The sequence below is a fragment of the Somniosus microcephalus genome, chromosome 9 (genome assembly GCF_052327205.1).
Source record: "Somniosus microcephalus isolate GS21.2 chromosome 9, FLI_Smic_1.0, whole genome shotgun sequence".
Taxonomy (NCBI): Eukaryota; Metazoa; Chordata; class Chondrichthyes; order Squaliformes; family Somniosidae; genus Somniosus; species Somniosus microcephalus.
The window spans coordinates 186,253,875-186,281,612 of NC_140995.1; the positions used below are offsets into that span (position 1 = coordinate 186,253,875).

Genomic DNA, 27,738 nt, shown 5'->3' on the forward strand with positions numbered 1-27,738 from the left:
CTTTCATATTTTTAATGTCACTCATACTGATTAAGTTTGCTTTTGCCCCAGTGTCTAGTTTCAATGTAACTAATGCCCCATTTACCTGCAGTGACATTATCCATTTGTCCCCTTTTACTGCATTAACTTTATGTTCAGCATTGTCCATTCCTGAGGGCTGCACATTTTCTGTATCCTTTTCTACATTGTCACGTGACACCATTCCTACAGAAAATGTCTCACTTAAATCAGTGTCCTCAATCTCATTGACTTGGACTTGTTGCCCTTTCTTTGTTTTTACTTTTGAAAAGCATTGTTTGGCAAAGTGATTCTTTCCATGACACTTTGTGCACATTTTTCCAAACGCTGGGCATTGTCGTGACTGGTGTTTGTAACCACAGCATTTACAATTAAAAATTCCTTCCTCCGATTGCTTTTCATTTCTGTTCTGCCCACGTTTCTTCCCTTTGTAGGACACAGCACCGACAGCAGCACTATCACTTACTACAATCGCATTATTATTATTTTCACTGAAAGTCTTCGCGTGCTTTTGAGCTAGCTCACTGGCTTGGCATATTTTCACAGCATTTTCCAATGTTAGTTCGGTTTCTCTCAACAGATGTTCCCTGACCTTTTTATCACGAATACCAAACACAATCTGGCCATGAATCATGGATGATTTCAGCTCAGAGAAATTACATGTCTGTGCTTTCAGTTTCAGATCGGTCATAAAGCTATCAAAAGTCTCATTTTGCTGCTGTGTCCGTGAACAGAACACGTATCTCTCATAGGTCTCATTCTTTTTGGGAGAACAATGTGTATCAAATTTCTTTAGCACATCATCCAGTTTTTCTCTGTCCTGCTCTTGATCAAATACAAATGTATTAAATACCTCTATCGCCTGCGGGCCTGCAACCGTGAGCAGCAATGCTATTTTCCTTGCGTCTGGCTTCATGCTGAACCCGATGGCAGCAATGTAGAGTTTGAATTGTTGTTTGAAAGTCCGCCAATTGCAGTCGACATTGCCCATGAGTTTCAAACCCTCCGGTGGCTTCAAAGTCTCCATGTCACGTTTCATAATATTCAGCAGATTTTACCAATCCTGGTACCATGTTATGTTCATTAATAACTAGTCGTTTTCATTATGAACAGCTAGCTTCTAGCTAGTCACTTTATTCATGCCATGTAGACTTCTACAGCATCCATCTTGACTACTGCCTTGTGGGTAGCCTAGTGTTATATACATACAGCTCTACAGCTCCACCTAGTGTACCATTCTAGAATGACAGGTTACTGATCATTACACTAGCCTCAACAGCTTTTTGGGAAGTAGGATCCAGACTTCTACTACCCTTTGTGTGAAGAAGTGCTTCCTGACATCTCCCCTGAACAGCTTAAGGCTATGCCACCTTGTTCTGGACTCCACCACCAGAAGAAATCATTTCTCTCTACCTACCCTATCAAATCCTTTAATCATCTTATACACCTCAACTTGATCACCCCTTAATCTTCTACAATCAAAGGACTACAAGCCTCTTCTATCTGACCTGTCCTCATAATTTATCCCTTTTAGCCACAGTATCGTTCTGTTGAACCTGGGCTGTTCTTCCTCCAAGGCCAATATATCCTTCCTGAGGTGTGGTGCTCAGAACTGAACATAGTATCCCAGATGGGGTCTGGATGAATTTGTGGACTTCTCTGCCATCAATACTGCACTACTCCACTGGACTACACTGTAAGACTCAGCTGCTGTGACTAATCTACTATTTAGTTCTTTTAAATTTAAGGTAATTTGGTCTAGTTTACAGCCCATCCTCCACCGCTGCTGTTACCCACTGAGCTATGACTGCCCTACTAGTTTTTCAGCTTTATTTTACTACTGTGGCTCCTGGCCAGAAGTTCACTCTTCTGGGTCGGAGTCCATTTCTCCGCTGCTTAGAATCATAGGCCCCGATCTTGACTGGGGTGGGTTTTGTGATCGGGCGGAGTGGTTGGGGTGGGGGGGGAGTGTGCAGTTTTAACATTACAGCATGCGTATTTTTTTTCCAGCAGGTTCCCGCCCGGAAGCCAGCCTGATTGACAGGCTTGGCTCCCTGTCAGGTGAGGAACGCTCCGGAGGAGGCCGCAGTCCGGAAACATGTAGGGAGGGAGTCTGCAGCTGGGTTAGTGGTAGCGTGAGTGGGGGGGTTCTGAATCTTTGGGGGGGGAGGTCGCCGATCCCAGGGGGATTCTGATCGCAGGGGGGAGGGGGGGTGGTGTGGCGGTGGTTCTGATCGTGGGGCGGGTCTGATGGCGGTCAGGGAAGCATGTAAGTTGATGGGCTGGGAGGAAGAATTCTCCTCCTCCTGGCCCACAAGCTGTTCCTTAAAGCAGTTCCCCCCTCCCTATAAATGCAAGTCTTTCTTTCTTTAGCTGTTGGGTTTTCTGAGGTCCGTGAAACCCGGCTGAAGACTAGTGGGGTACCGCAGGGATCGGTCCTTGGGCCCCAGCTATTCACAATATATATTAATGATCTAGACAAGGGAACTAGATGTAATATCTCCAAATTTGCAGATGACACAAAGCTGGGTGGGCGCGTGTGCTGTGAGGAGGATGCTGAGAAACTCCAGGATGATTTGGACAGGTTGGGTGATTGGGCAAAAGCATGGCAGATGCAATATAACATGGATAAATGCGAGGTTATCCACTTCGGTGGCAAAAACAGGAAGGCAGATTATTATTTGAATGGCAATAGATTGGGAGAAGGGGAAGTGCAACGAGACCTGGGTGTCCTTGTGCACCAGTCGCTGAAGGTAAGCATGCAGGTGCAGCAGGCGGTTAAGAAGGCAAATGGCATGTTGGCCTTCGTAGCGAGAGGGTTTGAATACAGGAACAAGGATGTCTTGCTGCAGTTGTACAGGGCCTTGGTGAGACCACATCTTGAGTATTGTGTGCAGTTTTGGTCGCCTTATCTGAGGAAGGATGTTCTTGCCATGGAAGGAGTTCAGCGAAGATTCACCAGGCTGATACCGGGGATGGCAGGAATGACGTATGAGGAGAGATTGGGACGATTGGGCTTATACTCGCTGGAGTTTAGAAGAATGGGAGGGGATCTTATTGAAACTTACAAAATTCTGACAGGACTGGACAGACTAGATGCAGGAAGGATGTTCCCGATGGTCGGGGAGTCCAGAACCAGGGGTCACAGTCTAAGGATAAGGGGTAGGCCATTTAGGACAGAAATGAGGAGGAATTTCTTCACCCAGAGAGTGGTGAACCTGTGGAATTCTCTACCACAGAAGGCAGTAGAGGTCAATACATTAAATATATTCAAGAAGGAGTTGGATATATTTCTTAAGGCTAAAGGGATCAAGGAGTATGGGGAGAAAGCAGGGACCGGGTACTGAATTTGGATGATCAGCCATGATCGCATTGAATGGCGGAGCAGGCTCGAGGGGCCGAATGGCCTACTCCTGCTCCTATCTTCTATGTTTCTATGTTTCTATAAGTTAAATCAGAGGAACACAGCCTCATTATAATAATTAAATGACCAAACATAGAAACATAGAAGATAGGAGCAGGAGTAGGCCATTCGGCCCCTCGAGCCTGTTCCACCATTTAATGAGATCATGGCTGATCATTCAAATTCAGTACCCTGTCCCTGCTTTCTCCCCATATTCCTTGATCCCTTTAGCCTTAAGAAATATATCTAACTCCTTCTTGAATATATTTAATAAGTTGGCCTCAACTGCCTTCTGTTGTAGAGAATTCCACAGGTTCACCACTCTCTGGGTGAAGAAATTCCTCCTCATCTCAGTCCTAAATGGCTTACCCCTTATCCTTAGACTGTGACCCCTGGTTCTGGACTCCCCCGCCATCGGGAACATCCTTCCTGCATCTAATCTGTCTAGTCCTGTTAGAATTTTATAAGTTTCAATGAGATCCCCTCTCATTCTTCTAAACTCTAGCGAATATAAGCCTAATCAACCCAATTTCTCTTCATACGTCATTCCTGCCACCCCAGGTATCAGTCTGGTGAATCTTCGCTGCACTCTCTCCATGGCAAGAACATCCTTCCTCAGATAAGGAGGCCAAAACTGCACACAATACTCAAGGTGTGGTCTCACCAAGGCCCTGTACAACCACCCTCCCCCCATCCTCCCCTCCCCTCCATCCTCCCCCCTCCCCACCATCCTCCTCTCCCCCTGCCATCCTCCCCTCTCCTCCCCACCTCTGTTAAAACCAGAAGTGGGCAGCTTGGTTTCGGGTTTGAGATTTTAAAAATTTGCACATCTCACCCAATGTTCCCACTAAGCTGCGTGGCTGTGCAGCGGTCTGGAGGTCCTATGCAGGCCATTCACCGGCTTTGGTATGGGAGAAACCGCACATATGTGAAAATTTTAAGCAACTTAGAGCGTCCATGCACCAAAAAAAAAGAACATTGGTTTTACCTGACCCAAACCCACCCATTCCCCCCATAGAATCATAGAACGATACAACCCAGAAGGAGGCCATTTGGCCCTTCGTGTTTGCAGCCTTTGACAAATGTAAGAAGTCACACAACACCAGGTTATAGCCAACAGTTTTATTTGAAATCACAAGCTTTCAGAGTGCTGCTCCTTCATCAGGTGAAGTGGAGAGATGCATAAAGACACAGCTTATATAGTCAGAGAATAATGCCAGATGATTACAGGTAATCTTTCCAACTGCCATTTATCACACCTCGGCAGAGAGATAATCACAGCGATCAAAGGTGTGAATGGTGTCCAAACAGGTTAGTCATCAAAGAACAATGAGGTGGGGTCACAAGGGGTCAAATGTTGCAGATGCTGGGGTCTGTATGAAAAACAAAAAACAGACAAAAAAACATTTTTTTTGCTGGAAATCACAGCAGGTCCGGCTGCATCTGTGTAGAGAGAACAAGCCAACGACGACTCGAGTCTGGATGACCCTACGTCAGGTGGGGTTACATGTAGCGTGACATGAACCCAAAATCCCGGTTGAGGCCGTCCTCATGAGTGCGGAACTTGGCTATCAGTTTCTGTGCTACGATTTTGCGTTGTCGTGTGTCTCGAAGGCCGCCTTGGAGAATGCTTACCTGAAGATCAGAGGCTGAATGTCCTTGACTGCTGAAGTGTTCCCCGACTGGGAGGGAACACTGCTGCCTGGCGATTGTTGCGCGGTGTCCGTTCATCCTTTGACAAGGTTTTGTAATATAATGCTATGGCTCAGGAAAAGCAATGATAGGAAGTAACAGTATGGTGTGAAAAAAATGAGGTTTCTCATCCCTGTCTAGCAATCTGTTCAAAGAACTGAGAGTGATAAAACACCCAGTAGTGTTCTATCCTATGTTCCCTGTAATTTTTTTTGACCCTGCGCAGCCCCTTTAAGGGGCTGATTGGGCCATTCAAAATACAGCGCATGCATGTTTTTTTTCACTGAAATGCCGGCAAGCCGTCAACGCGGGTTCCCTGTAGCATTGTGCGGCCACGCACCTTACAGGGAACACTGGTTGTATCCAGCAGGAAGTAGAAAATGATATAAAGAGAGGTACAATATTTGACTCAGTCGGAAGGCCTTTGCTACCTTTAAGACCAGGTGGCATGAACAGGCTTGGAGAAGCCATTTTCATGGTTCCTCACCAACTCCTATACACGTGAGTGTTAGACATAAGGCTGATGTGTATTGCTCTGTATGGAGTTTTAACATTAATGTTTTGTCACAATAATTAAGTTAATTATCAGACATATTACTGTCTTACCTGTTGCAGATATGTCTGTCCAAGATAGCATTGGTAGAAGTGACCACTGCACAGTACTTATCAAGACAAAATCTAATCTTCCATTGAGGACATCCTCACCATGCTAAGTGGAACAGATCTAGCAGCCCAAAACTGGCATCCATGAGGCAGTGTGGGCCATCAGCAGCAGTAGAATTGTATGATTGTGAAAGGCGCTATATAAATATAAGTCTTTCTTTCTTTTTACTACCACAATCTGTAACATCATGGTCCGTGAGCACATCTCTCACTCCTTGATCACAATTAAGCAAAGGGACCAACCCTAGTTTATTATGGAGTGTGGAAAGGCATGCCAGGTGCAGCACCAGGCATACCTGGAGGGTGTTGCACAGAGCAGTCTCCTGCAATAAGGGTTTAAGCAGGTTCACGGACTCCCAGGCCGCCTGCCTTTTCTGCGGCCTAGAGGAGTCCTTTTTCCATATTTACGCTGAATGTGAGAGGTTGCAGCCCCTCTTTCACTATTTAATGGGGCTGCTCCTCGATTTTTGGCTGCACTTCAGTCCCACGCTCCTGACCTTTGGTTACCCGGTGCGGAGGAGAGTGGGCAGATCGGAGGACCTCCTCGTAGGACTGCTCCTGGGCCTGGCGAAAATAGCCATTAACAGGTCCAGGCAGCGGGTAGTCGAGGGCATCGTTCGGCCCGATTGCCTGCCTCTCTTCGCTATGTTCACACCCGGGTGGCCCTGGAGATGGAGCACGCAGTGTCCGCCGGCACACTTGAGGCCTTCTGCGACCGGTGGACGCCGCGGGGACTGGAGTGCATCATCACCCTGGCCAACAATATCCTAATTTAATTTGTTAAGTTTTATTTAATGTTTTCTTAAGTTACAGTTGATTTGTCTAATCACCTCACCAGAAAGAGTAGCACCAGGAATAACTTAGAATGAGGGTCAAGCCTAGTGAAACCACTACACAGGGCTACCTGCATGCTAAGCACTAAAAGCAGCAGGCTATAGATCAAGTTATATGGTCCCGCAATCAATGGATCAGAGCAAAGCTCTGTAGCCCTGCGACAATTAGTTGAGAATGATGGCAGAAACCAGGCAACTAACAGGGAGACTCCATAACTATTCCCATTCTCAACCATGGTGGAGCCTAGCATTTGAGTGCAAGATGAGGCTGAAGTGTTTGCAACCATCTTCCAAGGGTGTGAGTTTCCCCCATCATAGATCCTAATGTCCAGCCAATTTGGTTCACTCCATGTGACATTATAAAATGGCTAAGTGCACCGGTCACAGCAAAGGCTATGGGCATTGACAACATCTGGCTGCAGTGCTGAAAACCTGTGCACCAGAGCTAGCTGATCCCCTAGCCAAGCTGTTTCAGTGCAGCTGTGACATTGCCATCTACTAAAAAAAATAATGTGGAAGTTTGCTCAGGTGTGTTCTATTCACAAATAACAAGATAAATCTAACCCAACCAACTACTATACTCCTGACCTGATCACACTCCTGATGCAGACATAGATGCAAGAGCTGACTGCCAGAGCAGAGATAAGAGTTACTAACCTCGACATCAAGGCAGCATTTGACCAAATATGGCACCAAGGAGCCACAGCAGAAGAGAAGTTAATAGGGGTCAAAGGGGAAACCCTCCAGTGGCTGGAGTGATACCTGATGCAAAGGAAGATGGTTATAGTTATTAGAGACCAGTCATCACAGCCTGAGGATATCACTGCAGGAATTCCTTAGGGAAGGGTTCTCAGCCAACCGTTCTCAGCTACTTCATCAATAACATTCCCTCCATCATAAGATCAGGAGTCGGGCTGATTGCTGATGATTCCACAGTGTTCAGCTCCATTCAGAACTCCTCTGATAATAAAGCAGCACATGCAAGCCTACAACAGGACCTGGGTAACATCCAAACTTCGGCTGACAAGTGGCAGGTAACATTCATGCCACATAAGTGCCAAGTAATTTTTTTTAAATTCGTTTATGGGATGTGGGCATCACTGGCAAGGCCAGCATTTATTGCCCATCCCTAATTGCCCTTGAGAAAGTGATGGTGAGCTGCCCTCTTGAGCCACTGCAGTCTGTGTGGTGAAAGTACTCCCACAGTGCTGTTAGGTAGGGAGTTCCAGGATTTTGACCCAGCGACGATGAAGGAATGGCGATATACTTCCAAGTCAGGATGGTGTGTGACTTGGAGATGGTGGTGTTTCCATGCGCCTGCTGCCCTTGTCCTTTTAGGTGGAAGAGGTCGCGGGTTTGGGAGATGCTGCCGAAGAAGCCTTGATGATTTGCTGCAGTGCATCTTATAGATGGTACACACTGCAGCCACGGTACGCTGGTGGTGGAGGGAGTGAATGTTTAATGTGGTGGATGGGTGCCAATCAAGCGGGCTGCTTTGTCCTGGATGGTGTCGAGCTTCTTGAGAGTTGTTGGAGCTGCACTCATCCAGGCAAGTCATAGAGTCATAACGGCACAGAAGGAGGCCATTCAGCCCATCGAGTCCATGCCGTCTCTCTGTGGAGCAATCCAGTCAGTCCCATTCTCCTGCTCTATCCCTGTAGCCCTGCAGGTTTATTTCCCTCAAGTGCCTATCCAGCCTCCCCTTGAAAACATTGAGTGTCTCCGCTTCCACCACTTCCGTTGGCAGCGAATTCCAGGTCATCACCACTCACTGCGTAAAAAAAGTTTTTCCTCACATCCCCCCTGTATCTCTTGCCCAAAACCTTAAATCCGTGTCCTAGTCCTTGTACCATCAACTAGTAGGAACAGCCTTTCCCCATCTAGCCTATCCAAACCCGTCATAATCTTGTACACCTCTATCAAATCACCCCTCAACCTCCTTTGCTCTGATGAAAACAAATCCAGCTTCTCCAATCTGTCCTTGTAGCTAAGATCCCCCATCCTCAGAACCATTCTGGTAAATCTCCTCTGCACCCTCTCGAGGGCCTTCACATCTTTCCTAAAGTGTGGTGACCAGAACTGGACGCAATACTCTAGTTGTGGCCTAACCAGTGCTTTATAAAGGTTCAGCATAACTTCTCTACTTTTGTACTCAATATCTCTATTTATGAAGCCCCAAATCCCATATGTTTTGTTAAACATTCTCTCAATATGTCCTGCCACCTTCAGGGACCTATGCACATTAACTCCCAGGTCCCTCTGTCCCTGCACACTCTTTAAAACTGTGCCATTAAGTGTATATTGCCTCTCCCTGTTCCTTCTGCAAAAATGCATCACCTCACACTTCTCTGTATTAAATTCCATCTGCCACTTGTCTGCCCATTCTGCTAGCCTTTCTATGTCCTATTGCAGTCGATTGGTATCATCCTCACTGTTTGCCACACCCCCAAGTTTGGTGTAATCTGCAAATTTAAAAATTCTACTCTGTATTCCAATATCCAGGTCATTTATATATATATCAGAAAAAGTAGTGGCCCCAGCACTGACCCTTGGGGAACACCACTGTCTATCATCCTCCAGTCTGAAAAACAGCCATTTACCACAACTTGCTGTTTTCTGTCCTTAAGCCAATTCCTTATCCAAGCTGCCACTGACCCACCTATTCCATGAGCCTCAATTGTGTCAACCAGCCTTCTATGTGGTACTTTGTCAAATGCCTTCCGAAAATCCATGTAGACAACATCCATTGCATTCCCTTCATCAATCCTCTGTTACTTAGTCAAACATGATCTGCCATTTACAAATCCGTGTTGGCTCTCCTTAATTAGTTTAAACCTCTCCAAGTGCCCGTTAATTTTTTCCTTGATTATTGTTTCTAAAACTTTACCCACCACTGATTTTAAACTGACCGGCCTGTAGTTACTAGGATTTGTAAGATTCGCAAAATTCCCACATTCCCCCCCAAGGTTATTAATAAAAGGGACCCTGCATGGACAATTTAAAAAGGGTACCCAAAAGATGGCGTCCGCACCTCGTGATCAAGAGCCTGTAAGATTTTAAAAAGCTTAGACTCTGTAGCACAGAACAGGCAGTTTCGGGAAATCGAAACTTAAAATGCATTTCTATGAAAAGGACTTTGTGTTTGAAAACCCAGACAGTTAAGCAAACACTGAATATGCATTTCTTCAGATTGGAACAGATCAACCCAGTTAGGTCTAAGCGCAAGACCATTAGTTTGTCCGCAAAATTAATCGGAAACAGCTTATGGAACCCATCAAGGCTGCACAGGCTGATTAAAATGCATTAATGACAATACATCGGGCCATTAGGTGCAATAAACGGCCATCTAAAACCAGTCAGTTTAGATTGGTATAATCATTTAAAACAGCCTGTCAAAAGTGAAACAATGGACTGACCTGATTTGGCGCACAGATAAGGGCTATCTGAAGGAGTATAACTGTAGGCCCTCAGTACCAATCGCTCTCTTGTCTCTCTTACTCTTGCTCTTACTCTTGACTCATGGGCTGCTGCCGCCCTGGGCCTCGTGGCGGGTTCTCTTCTCGCTCCCCGCATGAGTTTTGCAACCAAGGACATCCATACCAAGCGCGGAGGAGGGGAACGAGACCTGAGTCCAAAGTCACCCAGGACACGCAGGCCACGAGAGAGGGCAGAGGAAAAGAGGCGAAACGAAACGAGACGAAGAATAAGGTAGAGACCCGACAAGAGCAGAGAAGGGCAGCAAAGACGCATTGATAAAGACCGAGCGCCTAGTTATAAGCTGGCGCTTGGGGAAGAGAATAAGTTGGCTATTGAACACTGTGAATGAACTGGTGTTAAACGCAGGTGTCCATGCTGTAACAAATATGATGGCGTTCTAAGAATGGGTAGAAAAATCTAAGCAGTAAAGACTGCTAACGCAACGTTACCGCCGACGATCGCCCAAGGGAGAAGAAGAGAACCCATCGCGACGAGACGACGACGGTAGCTGAGGAGAGGAAAGGTGTGTTGCAGCAACAGCTCCAGCACCGCACCCTGAGACCACGTGGCGACGGAGTACCCCAAAGGACAGGAGGCCAAACCTCAAAATTCACAATGGTTAAGGCAACAAGCCTTGGATTGGTGAGCATGAATTCCTGGCCCTTCATAGCTTAATCTAGTTAGGTATAGGGCTAGGATAAAGATAAGGGGATTGTTAAAGTAGTTTTTCCCTCGATGTGCCACGTGTTCCCCATTCCCTGTATAAGTATAGTTATTTTGTTTATGCCTGTAATCGTTTACCAGTAAATTTCTCATAAGACTGTGTTGTTATTTCTGTTTTAATAAAATCTTGGTTTTCTTACACCAAACCACTTGTCTACTCGACTTTTCTGTATCGCCGCCTGCACCTAAGTCCGGTGTCTAGAACCCAGGGGCGTGGGAGCGATTCGAACCGCTCACAGGCAGTCAGGGGCATAACTGACTGGGCGCATGCGCCACACCCGCCACCCCCTACAGATTGTCTTTACACCTTTTCTTGAACAATGGTGTCACTTTCCAATCCTCAGGCACCTCACCCGCATCTAGGGAAGATTGGAAAATTATGGCAAGCCCTTCCGCTATCTCCTCTCCCAATTCCCTTAGCAACCTGGGATGCAAGCTATCTGGGCTTGATGACTTGTCCACTCTAAGCATACCCAGACTTTCTAGTACATCCTGTCTATCAATTTTCACCCTTTCCATTGCTTCTACCTTTTCCACATCTACCGATATTTTGTTAACATCCATCTCCTTAGTAAACACCGATACAAAGTACACATTGAGTTTTCTAGCCTTGCCCTGTGCCTCTAATCATATATCACCTTCCTTGTCTCTAATAGGCTCCACCCCACCTCTTACTACCCGCTTACTGTTTACATGTCAGTAGAAGATTTTTGGGTTCCCTTTTATGCTAACCGCCAATCTACTCTCATATTCTCTCTTTGCCAATCTTATTTTCATCTTCACATCCCCTCTCAACTTATTGTATTTGGTCTGGTTCTCCCTTGACAAAATCACCTGACATGCATCATACACCCTCTTTTTTTGTTTCATCATCTTCTCTATCTCCCTCGTCATCCAAGGAGCCCTTGCTTTGGTTCCCTTACCCTTCCCTCTTATTGGAATGTACCTAGCCTGTACTTGCAAAATCTCCTCCTTAAAGATCACCCATTGTTCCGTTACAGTTTTTCCTGTCAGTCTTTGGTTTCATTTTACTCTGGCTAGACCCTTTCGCAATCCATTGAAGTTAGCCCAATTCCAATTTAGAAGTTCCACTCTAGATTGTTCCTTGCTCCTCTCCATTGCTAATCTAAATCTTATGATACAATGATCACTCATACCCAACTGTTCTCCCACAGACACTTGGTCGACCTGGCCCACCTCTGACTTCTGGCTGAAGTGGAGAGTATTCCATCACACTCCTTACTTGTGCCTTGTAGATGGTGGAAAGGCTTTGGGAGTCAGGAGGTGAGAGACTCGCTGCAGAATACCCAGCCTCTGACTTGCCCTTGTTGCCACAGTATTTATGTGGCTGGTCCAGTTAAGTTTCCGGTCAATGGTGACCCTTGATATCAATGTCAATGACACCTTCCATCACTTTGCTGATTGATTGACAGTAGACTGATGGGGCGGTAATTGGCTGGGTTGGATTTGTCCTGCTTTTTGTGGACAGGACATACCTGGGCAGTTTTCCACATTGTTGGATAGATGCCAGTGTTGTAGCTGTACTGGAACAGCTTGGCTAAAGGCGTGGCTAGTTCTGGAGCACAAGTCTTTAGCACGACAGCTGGGATGTTGTCGGGGCCCATAGCCTTTGCTGTATCCAGTGCGCTGAGCCGTTTCTTGATATCACGTGGAGTGAATCGAATTGGCTGAAGACAGGCTTCTGTGATGGTGGCGACCTCATCCACTTGGCACTTCTGGCTGAAGATGGTTGCAAACGCTTCAGCCTTGTCTTTTGCACTCACGTGCTGGGCTCCACCATCATTGAGGATGGGGATATTCATGGAGCCTCCTCCTCCCATTAGCTGTTTAATGGTCCACCACCATGCATGACTGGATGTGGCAGGACTGCAGAGCTTTGATCTGATCCGTTGATTGTGGGATCGCTTAGCCCTGTCTACAGCATGCTGCTTCCGCTTTTTAGCATTCCTGTAGTCCTGTGTTGCATCTTCCCAGGTTGGCTCCTCATTTTTAGGTATGCCTGGTGCTGCTCCTGGCATGCTCTTCTACACTCCTTATTGAACCAGGGTTGGTCCCCTGGCTTGATGGTAATGGTAGAGTGAGGGATATGCCGGGCCATGAGTTTACAGATTGTGATGGAATACTGTTCTGCTGCTGCTGATGGCCCACAGCGCCTTAAGGATGCCCAGTTTTGTGCTGCTAGATCTGTTCCGAATCTATCCCATTTAGCACGGTGGTAGTGCCACACAACACTTAAAGTTGGTTGGTTGGTTGGTTGGTTCAGCTACATTGGCCGACCTGACGTTACCACACTGTGATTGGATCTCTGGTGCATCACCCCATCCTTTGTTCTCTCCAGCAAGCAGTCTTACATGTGGTCTTGTTCTCAGTTTAAGCATAATCAGCACTTTCAGTCATTAGTTTAATCATATTAAAATCTATGTTATTAAAATATATATATATATTCCCTAACACTCCCCCCTTTGATTCTTTCAAAAACTGAATCATAAAAATAAAAAGTCATATAAAATATAATCAATCATTGCTGTGTTTCGCCACTGTCCGGATCAGTGGCTCTGCACAAATTTACACCAACCAGGATTTTACCGTGGCCACAGTAAAAGCCCGGTTTTAACTGGTTAGTTGATTTCATGATCTTAAATTAATTAGTGCATCTTAAAAAGGGGGAGGAGCTCCCCATAGCTTATGGCTTTGGCTTTGAAAAATATATTCAGGTAAAAATTAAAAAGTAAAAAAAGGTAGAAAAATTATAAAAAGTAGAAAAGGTACAAAATGATCTAGCAGCTAAATATAACATGCCCCTTTAAGATGTAAAAACGGTCTGCGGCGCCCTAACCCATTTCTCCTGTGCTCGCTGACCTACATTGGCTCCGGTTAAGCAGCACCTAGATTTTAAAATTCCCATCCTTATTTTCAAATCCCTCCATGGCCTCGTCCCTACCTATTTCTGTAATCTCCTCCAGCCCCACAACCCTCGGAGATATTGGCATTCCTCAAATTCTGGCCTCTTGAGCATCCCTGATTTTAATCACTCCACCATTGGTGGCCGTGCCTTCGGTTGCCTAGGCCCTAAGCTCTGGAATTCCCTCCCTAAACCTCCACGCCTCTCTACCTCTCTTTCTTCCTTTAAGACGCTCCTTCAAACCTACCTTTGGTCATCTGCCCTAATATCTCTTTGTGTGGCTCAGTGCCAAATGTTGTTTTATAAGGCTCCTGTGACGTGCCTTGGGACATTTTACTATGTTAAAGGTACTATATAAATACAAGTTATTATTGTACATTTAAGTCTTTTAATATATTACATATTGATAGCTAGATGATCTATAATTATAGGTACCCGCAGTAGATTTCTTAAAGTAATGTCATAGTCTCAATCGGGTGCTTTCAGGTCCTGGTACAGTCAGAAACAGTCTCCAGCAATCAGCATGTTTCTTTGTTGTAGGAAGCTTGCACTTCAGCAGATGCTATATTTGTTTCAGCACAAATGTTTTCAGTGTTTTAAAAGTGTTATTCGTTTAATAAAAATAAATAGAACAAAAATAAATAGAACAACTTAATAGAAGTATCAGTAATAATGACACTTTCATATCACAAATCACATTATTGTGCTTTTTTTCTGCAAAATGAAACTTTTTTTGTTGTAGGACACCCAGTAACAGCATCAAGCACTCCTAAGTCAGGTATAGTATAAAGTGAAGCCTCCCATCCTTTGTTCCAACAATGTACCTTAAACCGAACTTCAGGGAAGCATCCTGAAGTAATATCCACTTTTCCATTTCCCACATCCACGTGATCAAAAGTGAGACAAAAATAACAACTCATATTTATATAGCACTCCTAACATGTGGAAGACAGCTTAGGCTATCAATTTAGTTTGAATTTGGGTGGAATTATTGGCAGGGTCTACTGTTAACCCACACAAAACTCAAAGTCATTTCACATAGTAGAACCATTGAGCAGAGGCAGGAGAATTTCATCACATTGATTTGGACTAGATTCTAGATGAACACGAATCGAGCCTAGCACATTAATGTGATTCTATTAAAGAAAGAACATACATTTATTTAGTGCTTTTCATGACCTCAGGATGCCCCAAAGCACTTTACAGCCAATGAAGTACTTTTTCCAAAGTGCTTTACAGCCAATGAAGTACTTTTTCCAAAGTGCTTTACAGCCAATGAAGTACCTTTTGAAGTGTAGTCACTGTTGTAATGTAGAAAATGCAGCAGCTAATTTGCACACAGCAAGATCCCACAAACAATAATGAGATGATGACCAGTTAATCTGTTTTAGTGATGTTGGATGAGGGATAGACTTTGGCCAGGACACTAGAGTGAATGTCTCTGCTCTTTTTCGAATAGTGCCATAGGATTTTTTACATCCACCTGAGAGGGCAGACGGGGTCTCGGTTTAACGTCTCATCTGAAAGAAGGCACCTCTGACAGTGCAGCACTCCCTCAGTGTTGCATTGAAGTGTCAGACTAGATTATGTGCTCAACTCTCTGGAGTGGGACTTGAACACACAACCTTTTGACTCAGAGGCGAGGGTGCTACTCCACATGCAGTATAGGCCTCCCGAGCCACTCGTAGAACAGTTAAAAACAGCTCCATATGGCTTGATTCTCCAAATGTGAAAGGTAATGAATACGGTGGGGGTTGGGGGGGGGCACATAATCTCCTTTTATGATTATTCATGGTTATTATTTGAAGCACAAGCAATACAGATTATAGTTCAGATAAAGGGAATACAAAAGCCACTAATAAAGGATTCATGCTAAGATCATAGAATCATAGAATGATACTGCACTGAAGGGGGCCATTTGGCCCATCATGCTTGTGCTGGCTCTTTGGTACAGCTATCCTATTAGTCCCACTCCCCTGCTCTTACCCCATAGCTCTGCAGCTTTCTTCCCCATGAAGTATTTATCGATTTCCTTTGAAAGTTATTATTGAATCGGCTTCCACCACCCTTTCAGGCAGTGCATTCAGGCACATCACAACAACTCACTATGTTAAAAAAAAAAGTTTCCTCATGTCTCCTCTGGTTACTGACCCTTCTGCCACTGGGAACAGTTTCTCTTTATTTACTCTATCAAAACCCTTCATTATTTTGAACACCTCTATCAAATCTCCTCTTAACCATCTCTGCTCTAAGGAGAACAACCCCAGATTCTCCAGTCCCTCCACATAACTGCAGTCCCTCATCCCTGGCACCATTCTAGTAAATCTCTTCTGCACCCTCTCCGAGGCCTTGACATCCTTCTTAAAGTGTGGTGCCCAGAATTGAACACAATACTCCAGCTGAGGCCTAACCAGTGTTTTATAAAGGTTTAGCATAACTTCTTTGCTTTTATACTCTATGCCTCTATTAATAAAGCTAAGGATCCCATATGCTTTTTTATCAGCCTTCTTAACTTGTCCTGCCACCTTCCAAGATTTGTATACGTACACCCCCAGGTCTCGCTGTTCCCGCACCCCCTTTAAAATTGTACCAACTAGTTTATATTACCTCTCTTCATTCTTCCTACCAAAATGTATCACTTCACACTTCTGTTCTAATACCAGCAAAGATATACTAATATCTATTTTGTATTATTACGCTGAGTGGGCTGCAACATTCTGTTCCAAAATGCATTGAAAACACCTACATCAGGCGAAATCCATTTTAAAAACGTTAACCTTTAGATGCCTGTAGGTGGTGCTGCCATAGGCCATTTTCATGTTAAATAATAGACAGAAAAACAAGAGCTAGCACTAATCTGATGGTGAGGCTTCATGCAGTTCTGCACTCTGGCCTCTGGATGGCTCTGTACCTTCTTCTTAGGCAGTCCCTCGGAACCAATGATGACTTGCTTCCACATTAAAAATGAGCTCGCAGGTGACTGATTAGTCCAATGCGGGACCTACAGTCTCTGTCACAGGTGGGGCAGATGGTGGGTGGGGTGCTTGGGTTGACGTGCGCTCCTTGCGCTGCCTGCGCTTGGCTTCCGCTTGCTCCCGGCGAAGAGACTCGAGATGTTCGGCGCCTTCCCGGATGCTTTTTAAAAAATTTATTGATGGGATGTGGGTGTCGCTGGCTAGGCCTGCATTTAGTGCCCATCCCTAATTGCCCTTGAGAAGATGGTGGTGAGCCGCCTTCTTGAACCGCTGCAGTCCATATGGTGTAGGTACACCCACAATACTGTTAGGAAGGGAGTTCCAGGATGTTGGCCCAGCGACAGTGAAGGAACGGCGATATAGGTCCAAGTCAGGATGGTGTGTGGCTTGGAGGGGAACTTATAGGTGGTGATGTTCCCATGCATCTGCTGCCCTTGTCCTTCTAAGTGGTAGAGGTCGCGGGTTTGGAAGGTGCTGTTGAAGGAGCTTTGGCGAGTTGCTGCCGTGCATCTTGTAGATGGTACACACTGCAGCCACAGTGCGCCGGTGGTGGAGGGAGTGAATGTTGAAGGTGGTGGATGGAGTGCCAATCAAGCGGGCTGCTTTATCCTGAATGGTGTCGAGCTTCTCCTCCACTTTGTGTGGTCTTGGGCCAGGGATTCCCAGGTGTCGGTGGGGATGTTACACTTTTTCAAGGAGGCTTCGAGGGTGTCTTTGAAGCATTTCCTCTGCCCACCTGGGGCTCTCTTGCCGTGCCGGAGCTCCGAGTAGAGCGCTTGTTTTGGGAGTCTCGTATCGGGCATGCGGACAACGTGACCCATCCATCGGAGCTGATTGAGCGTCGTCAGAGCTTCGATGCTGGGGATGTTGGCCTGAGCAAGAACACTGACGTTGGTGCTCCTATCCTGCCAGTGGATTTGCAGGATCTTGCGGAGGCAGCGTTGGTGGTACCTCTCCGGTGCTTTGAGGTGCCTGCTGTACATGGTCCATGTCTCTGAGGCATACAGCAGGGCAGGTATCACTGCTGCCCTGTAGACCATGAGCTTAGTGCCGGGTTTGAGGTCCTGGTCTTCAAACACTCTCTTCCTCAGGCGACCGAAGGCTGCACTGGCACATTGAAGGCAGTGTTGGACTTCGTCGTCGACGTCTGCCCTTGTTGACAGTAGGCTCCCGAGGTATGGAAAGTGGTCCACGTTGTCCAAGGCCTTGTCGTGGATTTTGATAATCGGGGGGCAGCACTGTGTGGCGGGGGCAGGTTGGTAGAGGACCTTTGTCTTACGGATGTTTAGTGTAAGGCCCACGCTCTCGTATGCTTCGGTGAAGGTGTTTACGATGGTTTGGAGTTCGACCTCCGAGTGAGCGCAGACGCAAGCATCGTCTGCATACTGTAATTCGACGACAGAGGATGGGATGACCTTGGATCTAGACTGGAGGTGACGGAGGTTGAACGGTTTCCCGCTTGTTCTGTAAAGTAGCTCCACTCCAGTGGGGAGCTTACTGAGGGTGAGATGGAGCATTGCAGCAAGGAAGATTGAGAAGAGCGTTGGTGCGATGACACAGCCTTGCTTGACCCCGGTTCATACGTGAATTGGGTCTGTGGTGGAATCGTTGGTCAGGATCATGGCTTGCATGTCGTCGTGAAGCAGGCGGAGGATAGTGACAAACTTTTGTTGAGGGCAGCCGAATTTGAGGAGGACACTCCATAATCCCTCACGGTTGACGGTGTCGAAGGCCTTTGTGAGATCAAAGAAGGCCATGTACAGTGGTTGGTGCTGTTCCCTGAATTTCTCTTGTAATTGACGTGCGGTGAAGATCATGTCCATTTTGTCCCTTAGTGGGCGGAATCCGCATTGTGACTCTGGGAGGAGCTCTTCGGCCACTGGGAGAAGGCGATTGAGGAGGATTCTTGCGATGACTTTCCCTGTGGCAGATAGCAGGGAAACTCCTCTGTAATTACCGCAATCGGACTTGTCACCTTTCTTGAAGATGGTCACAATTACGGCGTCTGAGATCCCCTGGCATGTTCTCCTCCTTCCAGATAAGAGAAATGAGTTCATGAATTCGCGCCAGTAGTGCTTCTCCGCCATGCTTTAGTGCCTCGGCGGGGATTCCATCTGCTCCTGAGGCCGCCTTGTTCTTCAGTTGTCGGATGGCCTTTTCAACCTCATGTCGGGCTGGGGTTGTGCTGAGATGGTGGCGGGTAGCATGCTGTGGGATGGAGTTGAGGCCACTCGTGTCGAAATCAGAGTCGTGGTTAAGGAGATCTTCGAAGTGCTTCTTCCAGCGAGCACTGACTACTTCCCTGTCCTTGATGAGTACCTCTCCATTCTTGGCCCGCAGTGGGGAAGGGCCTTGGGTGCTTGGGCCGTAGATGGTCTTGACTGCGCTAAAGAATCCATGCACATCGTGGTTGTCGGCTAGCTAGCAGTATTTAAGGGCCAACAGCAATTCTTACAAGCTTTACTACAAATTGAAATATTGATAATCTGATAATAGATTCAAGTTTATCCTGGACCTACCTCCAGCCTACTTATTTCCTTCCCAGATCTATGAAAACTGTCTCCTTTGACAACAACCTCCACCCCCCACCCCGGCCAAGGCCCCCAGCCATTATGAACCTGAACCACCCCAGCAATAGAGTGAGTGTTAGAACAGATACTTTGGAATTCGAAGGTCGGATTAACCTAGACAACAACCGAACTCGGAACTGTAACATGTTTTGGATTCTCCGGCTAATAACTTGCAAGGGTTTGCCATAAGTGCTGCTGTTAAGTGTATGTTTAATTATTGTCGATAATAATAATAATAATTGTATGATTAATAAATCTGTGAACATCTGACAATCAATGCTGTGAACCCTATCATTTTGAGGAGTAACTTATAAGTAAGAAAACCCATCCTCTAACAGTACAATACATTTGGATTCATGTGACAGAATGTTAGCTACAATGACAAAAGTCCAAATGTCAGCAGGAATAGGTCTCCTACTCTCTAAAAACTAACACAGGGACTGTGCATTCATTATATAACCTTATTCGTACATCCTATAACCCAGTGCTCCATCACGTAGGTTTTTTATGACCCAAAAACTAGACTTATTTCCTGGTACAGTGATCTTTTATGTATCAGTCAGTCTCTGTTAAAGCTGTGGGCATTTTTTTTTAATTTGGATTCAACCAGTAGACTGGATTTCACAGTAAATCAAAGTGTTTAATTTCTGTTTTAAAAAAGTTAATGTTAAAGTTTAACACCATCCATCATGTTTGTCAGGCTGGATTCAAAAGTATTCTTTTTTTCTCACCACTCTGCTGCCAATACTAGCTACTGAAGTTGTGCCAAGCCTTTTGAAGCCTCTTGATTTTTGCCGTAAAATAATGAATGGGGTTTAGTATAAACCTTTTGAGCACTGAAGGTTATTTGCAACTTGGAAAAGTCAGGCGTTGTTTTAAAATCACAAATTGCCTCCAACATGGTGGCACTTTGAATATCAACCTCAATATGGTAGTTCTTAAATAACCTTATTGCCTTCCCTTTTTTAAACATTATTTCCCTTTACTTCTTTTCCAGGCACCATCCTTTAATTGAAAGTAGGTAGGGGGTGGCCTTGCTCCTAGGTCTATTTAGTGCCATCCTATAAGCAGCCACCACTTGTTACACCAGGGTGAGCTTTGGTGGTCACTCTTCCACAATGGATGTCTGAGTTATGTCCAACTTCTGTTTGCTATTTGTCTCCCGGACTGACCAAGATCAGGAGCGTACCATGTGGGGGAAATCATAGGATCAAAGATGTATTTTACCAATCCTAGATTTAGAACAATGCCAGTACATTGTGCCACCAAGCTGAAGTACTAAAAGTGGCATCAATTTTGCTGTTGCTTAAGTTTATCAATTTGTTTTCACGATTAACAACTAATTATTTAAATTACACAATAAAGTGACACAAGCCGGTACGGTAGCATAGTGGTTAGGGTACTGGACTAGTAATCCAAAGGCTGGGAGTCAAATCTCACCACGGCAGCTGGGGAATTTAAATTCAATTAAATAAATCTGGAATAAAAAGCTAGTATCAGTAATGGTAACCATGAAACTATCGGATTGAACCATCTGGTTCACTAATATCCTTTAGGGAAGGAAATCCTGCTGTCCTTACCCGGTCTGGCCTATATGTGACTCCAGACCCACAGCAATGTGGTTGATTCTTAACTGCCCTCTGAAATGGCTGAGCAAGCCACTCAGTTGTATAAGGTGGATCACCACCACCTTCTCAAGGGCAATTAGGGATGAGCAATAAATGCTGGCCTTGCCTGCAACGCCCACGTCCCGTGAATGAATTAAAAAAAAAAGTTGATGTGATCATGAATTTTTTTCTCCCCTCCTCTTCAGAAGACTCACAATGGGGTAAGGTTCCATGGATGCCCTCTGATCCCTCATCCAAATGGCCACTGTTCACATATGCCTAGGTAGTATTGGTAGGCTACTTAACTGAGGTGCCATATTGTCCTCACCTTAACTGCAGTTGATGTGCACACACACACATAATCATTATCCTGCCAACTTCCAAAAGCTCATTTTTAAAATTTGCCAAAAAAACAGTTGCTCTTTTTTTTGTGATTTGCAGAAATTAATCACTGAACTAATTAGTTCTAATCTGTTGGTGGCAAGTGTTAGATTTCTGGCTTTTAATATGAAATTCCAGAATTAGTCGATGTTCTCTGGTTTATTGACAAATATTTTTACACAAGCTGGTCAACAAAATATCAGCTAAATATAATGGACTAGAGTATAGATTTGACATAATTATGTACTCATAGTATCTATATGACATAAGCATTACCAAATTAATGTAACTAAGGGCAGTATCGCCTTTGTAAAGATCTGAATCAAGTTCTTTAGAAGTGTGTTTTTCTGTTGCTTAAAATCATCTAAAATGGTGAAGAACACAACACTCAGAAAATACCACATTATGAGGTTAGGAAAATTTCCCTTTGGCTGTGATTTGAAGCACCTTCTAGTGGAAAATGATTACATCATTTTGTAACACAGATAAAAATCTAAATTGGCTATTGATTAAATTATGTCTAAAAAGAGGAAAATTATATTACATACAGAACATAATTGTAGAATCAGCTGTTAGGCAGAAAATATTATCACCTGATAAAGTAGTAGCATTGGAGATTGGTTAGAGGAAAACTACTTAGAAATAATTTGTTTATTTTATTATTGTATTCTGCAATGATCTGAAGTTATGTGATAGAATTTAAAGAGAAGGATGAGAAATTTAAATTTGAGGCATTGGTGGACCAGATGCCAATGCAGGACAGTGGGAATAGGTGTTTTGGTTTGGGATAGAATACAGGCAGCAGAGATTTGGGCATGCTGAAGTTTGTGGAGGATGTGAGGGTGGCCAGGAAAGCATTGTAATAGTCAAGTCTGGAAGTTACAAACAAATGAATGAGGATTTCAGCGGTAGCTGAGTTGAGGTAGAGGTGGAAGCAGGCAATGTTATTGAGGTGGAAGTGGGAGATTTTTATGATGATGAAGATGTGGGGCTGGAAGCTCAACTTGGAGTCAAATAGGACAACAGGATGCTCACAATCTAATTCAGTCTGAGATAGTGGCCAGGGAGGGGAATGGAGTCAGCAGTGAGGCTGTAGGGAGATACTGGGTTTACCCTTTATAGAGGGGCACAGCTAATTAGAAAACATAGGAAACGTACACCCTAATCCACCCAACACTCCAGTTCTCTGCACGAATGCTGCTCGACCTGATGAGTGTTTTCCAGCTTTTTTTTTTAAATGTGTTTGTTTTCAAGAGTTGCGGTGGGGGTGCGGACAGCCAGGTGGGCGCGCGTGCGTAGTAGCGGTGTGCTCCGGTTACCGTGGTTCCCGGCTGTAAATATTTCTAGTGAGGGCTCACCCAGGGCAACGGCCGAGAGCGAGCGCGGGTCACCCAGAGCAACGGCGGCGCGCTGCGCCGCGCCGCAGGAGGACTCGGCCGAGGGAAAGACGGCGCCCGGCACAAATCGAGTGCGGGTGGCGGAGGATCGAGCTGGCCAGAACCGGCCCATCCCGACCGTCACTTTCAGCCCTGGAGGGAGGTAGGTAGGTAGGTAGAGCAAGGTGTTTATTTTAGCGGACTGAGGGCCGGCTCTGGACACCGGGCTGCAGTCTCTGTAAGCCAGCCTCTCTCTCGGTTTGATGGAGACCCGCTCTCTGTCGGGGGTCTTCCCAGGCCCAGCCGGGCTTCGCTGGAGCGAGCGGCCTGCGCCTCTTGAGTTGGACCAAGGGGGCCGGAGCTCCGGCCCGTCACTCGCAGCCTGAGCGAGTGGCCCTTTCAGTCGGATTCGGATGTTCACAGGAGCTGGTTGTTGTTTTGTTTTTATTGACTCGGCACCCTGACGGTGCAGCGTGTCAAAGCTGGGCTGGCCCCCGGGCGGCAGATGAATTTGAGCTCTGCTGGTTTCTTACTGATTTGAATAATTTGATGCTTTAAAAGAAATCGCAAATCTGCAATTGATCAACTCATTTCTGAAGCTTTAGATTAGTAATGTAAGTGATTTTACTCTTGTAGGTTGTAAGGTTGCAGAAATGTTACTTGTAAACCCGTGAGAAGAGGCCCGGTCCTCTGTGGCTGCCGCCTGCATGTTGTGGAACTATTGTTTCGCATTGTACGATAACCAGTTAGCTAGCACTGTCACTTTTTATTAAAAAAATAAGATTCTTCCCTTTCAGTTTCTTTCGGTTGATCCAAAAACTGGTCGATAACTTTCATTCTCAGAGTGTTGCTCTTCCACCGTTTACGAACAAGATTCTCCAGAAATGTTGAGCCATTTTAGCTTTGCTCTGCGCTTCTTTCTGACGGATTATGCAAACTTCGGGCACTCGATATACTGTTGCTTCCTGACCGTGCCCTGTCCTGTCCTGACGTGTAGTGTAGTGTGCTGCCTGTGGTCATTCAGATAAACACATTCACAACAGGTGCAGTCCAGCTGCAGATGACAGGAGAAAGGATTGACCATAAAACAAGCTCGTGTTGTTCCTTTTTTGGATTCTTCCAAGCAGGGCTTGCTAGAAAGGACTAAAATATACAATACCTATGTTCAAATCGTAACTTTTCTGTGGTGGTTCTAAACTTTCAAGTCACAACTTGCATTTATATCGCACCTTTTACATGGAAAAATGTCTCAAAGTGCTTCATAGTGCTGTAATTTGACAAAAAATGGATGTTGAGCTTAAGAAGGAGTTACTAGCAGGGGTGACCAAAAGAGGTGTGTTTTAAGGAGGATCTTAAAGGAGATGAAGAGGGCGGAGGGATTTAGGGAGGAGATTCCAGAGTGTGGGGCCTAGATGGGCAAATGTACAGTCTCCAATGGTGAGGCGAAGCGAGGGGGGGGTTGCATAAGAGGCCAGAGTGAGAGGAACAGGCAGTTGCGGGCGGGCGGGCGGGGTGGTCATGTTGGTGGAGGAGGGGGTTTGTAGAGCTAAAGGAGGGGTAAAGCCATGAAGGGATTTAAACACGATCCCAATTTTAAATTGGAGGCATTGGGAGACTGGGCGCCAGTGTACGTCACCAATGATGAGTGAGCGGGACTTGGTGCAGGATAGAATACGGGCAGCAGAGATTTAGATGGACTGACTTGGATGGAGAGGATATGGGGTCAGAAGTTCAGTTTAGGGTCAAATAGGATGCCGAGGTTGTGAACAGTCTGGTTCAACCTGAGGATAGTGGCCAGTGAGCGGGATAGAATTGAAGACGAGGGTACTTTTTGTGGTAGGTTCCAAGATAATGGCTTCGGTCTTTATGTTTAACTGGAGGAAATTGCAACTCATTCAAGACTGGGTGCCTAGCATGAAGAGTCACTTAGTGCAGAGACTGAGAAACAAATGGAGGCAGGATATCTCTGGGAGAAACTCAGGATGGGGCTTAAGGGTGCGGTAGAGAATGAGGATTATAAAGGAGAGGTGAGAAGGGTAGAACAAGGTGAGGTGCTCAAAGGAGGAGAAGGTGCCAGAGGAGTAGGGGGAAAGATCAAGGTGTAATTTGGTTTTAAAAGTCACACACCTACTTTTGCAGTTTGGGCAGGACAGGAGGTGTAGCCATTTGGGAGGCTTCAGTGAGAGGCAAGGTGATGCCACCTGTGAGCCAAGTTTCAGTCAAAGCCATGATGACAGTACAGTCATCCACAAGAGGAATGTGGATTGCAAGGAACTTGTTTGAGAGTAAATGGACATTCTGGAGGGAAATATGGAAAGGGCCGGTGATTGTTGATTGGGGAGTAAAGTTTGAGTGCAAATACGAGGAGGAGGGGGGGAAGGAGGGGGGGGAGGAGGGGGGAGAGAGAGAGAGGGAGGAGGGAGGGGGGGGGAGGAGGGGGGGAGGAGGGGGGAGAGAGAGAGGGAGGGGGGAGGAGAGGGAGGAGGGAGGGGGGAGGAGAGGGAGGAGGGAGGGGGGAGGAGAGGGAGGAGGGAGGGGGGGGGAGAGGAGGAGGGGGGGAGGGGAGAGAGGGAGGGGGGGGGAGAGGGAGGAGGGGGGGAGGGGAGAGAGAGAGGGAGGGGGGGAGAGGGAGGAGAGGGAGGAGGGGGGGAGAGGGAGGAGGGGGGAGGGGGAGGAGGGGGGGAGGGGAGAGAGAGAGGGAGGGGGGGAGAGGGAGGAGGGGGGGAGAGGGAGGAGGGGGGGAGAGGGAGGAGGGGAGGGGGAGGGAGGGAGGGGGAGGAGAGAGAGAGGGGGGGGGAGAAAGAGGGGGGAGGGAGGAGAGAGAGAGGGGGGGGGAGAAAGAGGGGAGAAAGAGGGGGGAGGGGGGAGAGAGAGGAGGGAGGGGGGAGAGAGAGGAGGGAGGGGGGAGAGAGGAGAGAGGAGGGGGGGGGGAGGGAGGGAGGAGGAGGGGGGGAGGGAGGAGGAGGAGAGGGGGGAGGAGAGGGAGGAGGGGGGGAGAGGGAGGAGGGGGGGAGAGGGAGGAGGGGGGGGAGGGAGAGGGGGGGGAGGGGGGGGGGGGAGAGGGGGGGGGGGGGGGGGGGGAGGGGGGGGGGGGGGGGGGGAGGGGGAGAGGGGGGGAGGGGGGGGGAGGGGGAGAGGGGGGGAGGGGGAGAGGGGGGGGAGGGGGGGGGGAGGGGGAGAGGGGGGGGGGGGGAGGGAGGGGGAGGGGAGGGGGAGGGGGAGAGGGGGGGGGGGGAGGGAGGGGGAGAGGGAGGGGGAGAGAGGGGGGGGGAGGAGAGAGAGAGGGGGGGAGAAAGAGGGGGGAGGGGGGAGAAAGAGGGGGGAGGGGGGAGAAAGAGGGGGGAGGGGGAGAGAGAGGAGGGAGGGGGGAGAGAGAGGAGGGAGGGGGGAGAGAGAGAGGAGGGAGGGGGGGAGAGGTGGGAGGAGGGGGGGGGAGAGAGAGGGGGGAGGGGGGAGAGAGAGGGGGAGGGGGGGGAGAGAGGAGTGGGGGGAGAGAGAGGAGTGGGGGGAGAGAGAGGAGTGGGGGGGGAGAGAGAGGAGGGGGGGAGAGAGGAGGGGGGGAGAGAGGGGGAGAGAGGAGGGAGGGGGAGAGAGGTGGAGGGGGGAGGGGGGAGAGAGAGGAGGGAGGGGGGAGAGAGAGTGAGGAGGGAGGGGGGGAGAGAGTGAGTGGTGGGAGGGGGGGAGTGGGTGGGTGGGGGGGTGTGTGAGTGTGGAGGGTGGGGGGGAGTGTGAGTGTGAGTGTGGGTGGGGGGGGTGTGTGTGTGTGGTGGTGGGGGGGTGTGAGTGAGTGGTGGGTGGGGGGGTGTGTGTGGTGGGTGGGGGTGTGTGTGTGTGGTGGGTGGGGGGGTGTGTGTGTGGTGGGTGGGGGGTTGTTGTGTGGTGGGTGGGGGGTGTGTGTGTGTTGGTGGGGGGGGGGTGTGTGTGTGGTGGGTGGGGGGGGTGTGTGTGGTGGGTGGGGGGTGTGTGTGTGTGTGGTGGGTGGGTGTGGGTGGGGGGTGGGGGTGTGGGGGGGTGTTGTGGGGGGGGTGTGGGTGGGGGGGTGTGTGGTGGGGGGTGGGGTGTGTGTGGTGGGTGGTGTGTGGTGGGTGGGGGGTGGGGGGTGTGGTGGGTGGGGGTGGGTGTGGGGGGTGGGGGGTGTGGGGGTGTGTTGGTGGGGGTGTGTGTGGTGGGGTGTGTGGGGGTGGTGTGTGTGGGTGGGGGTGTGGTGGTGGGGGTTGTGGTGTGGGGGGTGTGTGGTGGGTGTGTGGTGGGTGGGGTGGTGTTGGTGGGTGGGGTGGTTGTGTGTGGTGGGGGTTGTGTTTGTGGGGGGGTGTGTGTGTGTGGGTGGTGGGGGGTGTGTGTGTTGGTGGGTGGGGTGTGTGGTGGGGTGTGGTGTTTGGGGGTTGGTTGGGGGGTGGTGGGGTTTGTTGGGTGTGGGTTTGTGTGTGGGTGTGGGTGGTGTGGTGTTGGGGGGGTTTGTGTGTTTGGGGGTTGGTGTGTTGTGGGTGGGGTTGGGTTTTGGTGTGGGTGGTGGTGTTGGTGTGGTTGGTTGGTGGGTTTGTGTGTGGTGTGGTGTGGTTGTGTTTGTGTTGGGTGGGTGTGTGTGTGGTTGTGGGGTGGTGTTGGGGGGTGTGTGTGTGTGTGGGGGGGTTGGTTGTGGGTTGTTGGTTGTGGTGTGTTGTGTGGGTTTGGTTGTGTGTGTTGGTTGTTGGGGTGTGTGGTGTTGGGTGGTGGGTTGTTGTGTGGGTGTGGGTGGTGTGTGTGTGTTGGTGGGTTGGGGGGGAGTGGTGTAGGGGGAGGAGGTGGAGAGTGAGATATGAAAATAGTTTGAGAGGAGAGAGAAGATAGAAGTAGATAGAAGAGAGAGAGAGTAAGAGATAAGAAAGAAGAAGTGAGAGGAGAAGAGAGAGAAGATGAGAGAGAAGAAAAGAAGAAGAGAGAGAGAAAGAAGAGAGAGATATTAGAAGAGAGAGAGAGAAGAGAAGAGAGTGTTAGAAAAAGAAGAGAGAGGAGGGAGAGATTAGGTGAAGAGAGAGGAGGGAGAGAGAAAAGAAGAGAGAGAAAGAAGGAGAGAGAGAAGGAAAAGAAGAGAGAGAGAGAAGAGAGAAAGAAGAGAAG

General features: G+C 47.6%; 1 protein-coding gene across 4 annotated transcripts in view; it reads left to right on the forward strand.

The window, feature by feature from the left end:
* Window positions 1-22,567: 22,567 nt before the first annotated feature.
* lca5 (lebercilin LCA5) overlaps window positions 22,568-27,738 on the forward strand; it is a 128,651-nt gene continuing 123,480 nt past the window's right edge. Inside the window, exon 1 of one of the 4 annotated variants that reach the window (XM_085997692.1) lies at window positions 22,568-22,812. The gene's annotated coding sequence lies outside the window, so the exon portion shown is untranslated. The remainder of the gene's footprint in view (window positions 22,813-27,738) is intronic. The other 3 variants (XM_085997690.1, XM_085997693.1, XM_085997691.1) reach the window with 3 other exon arrangements.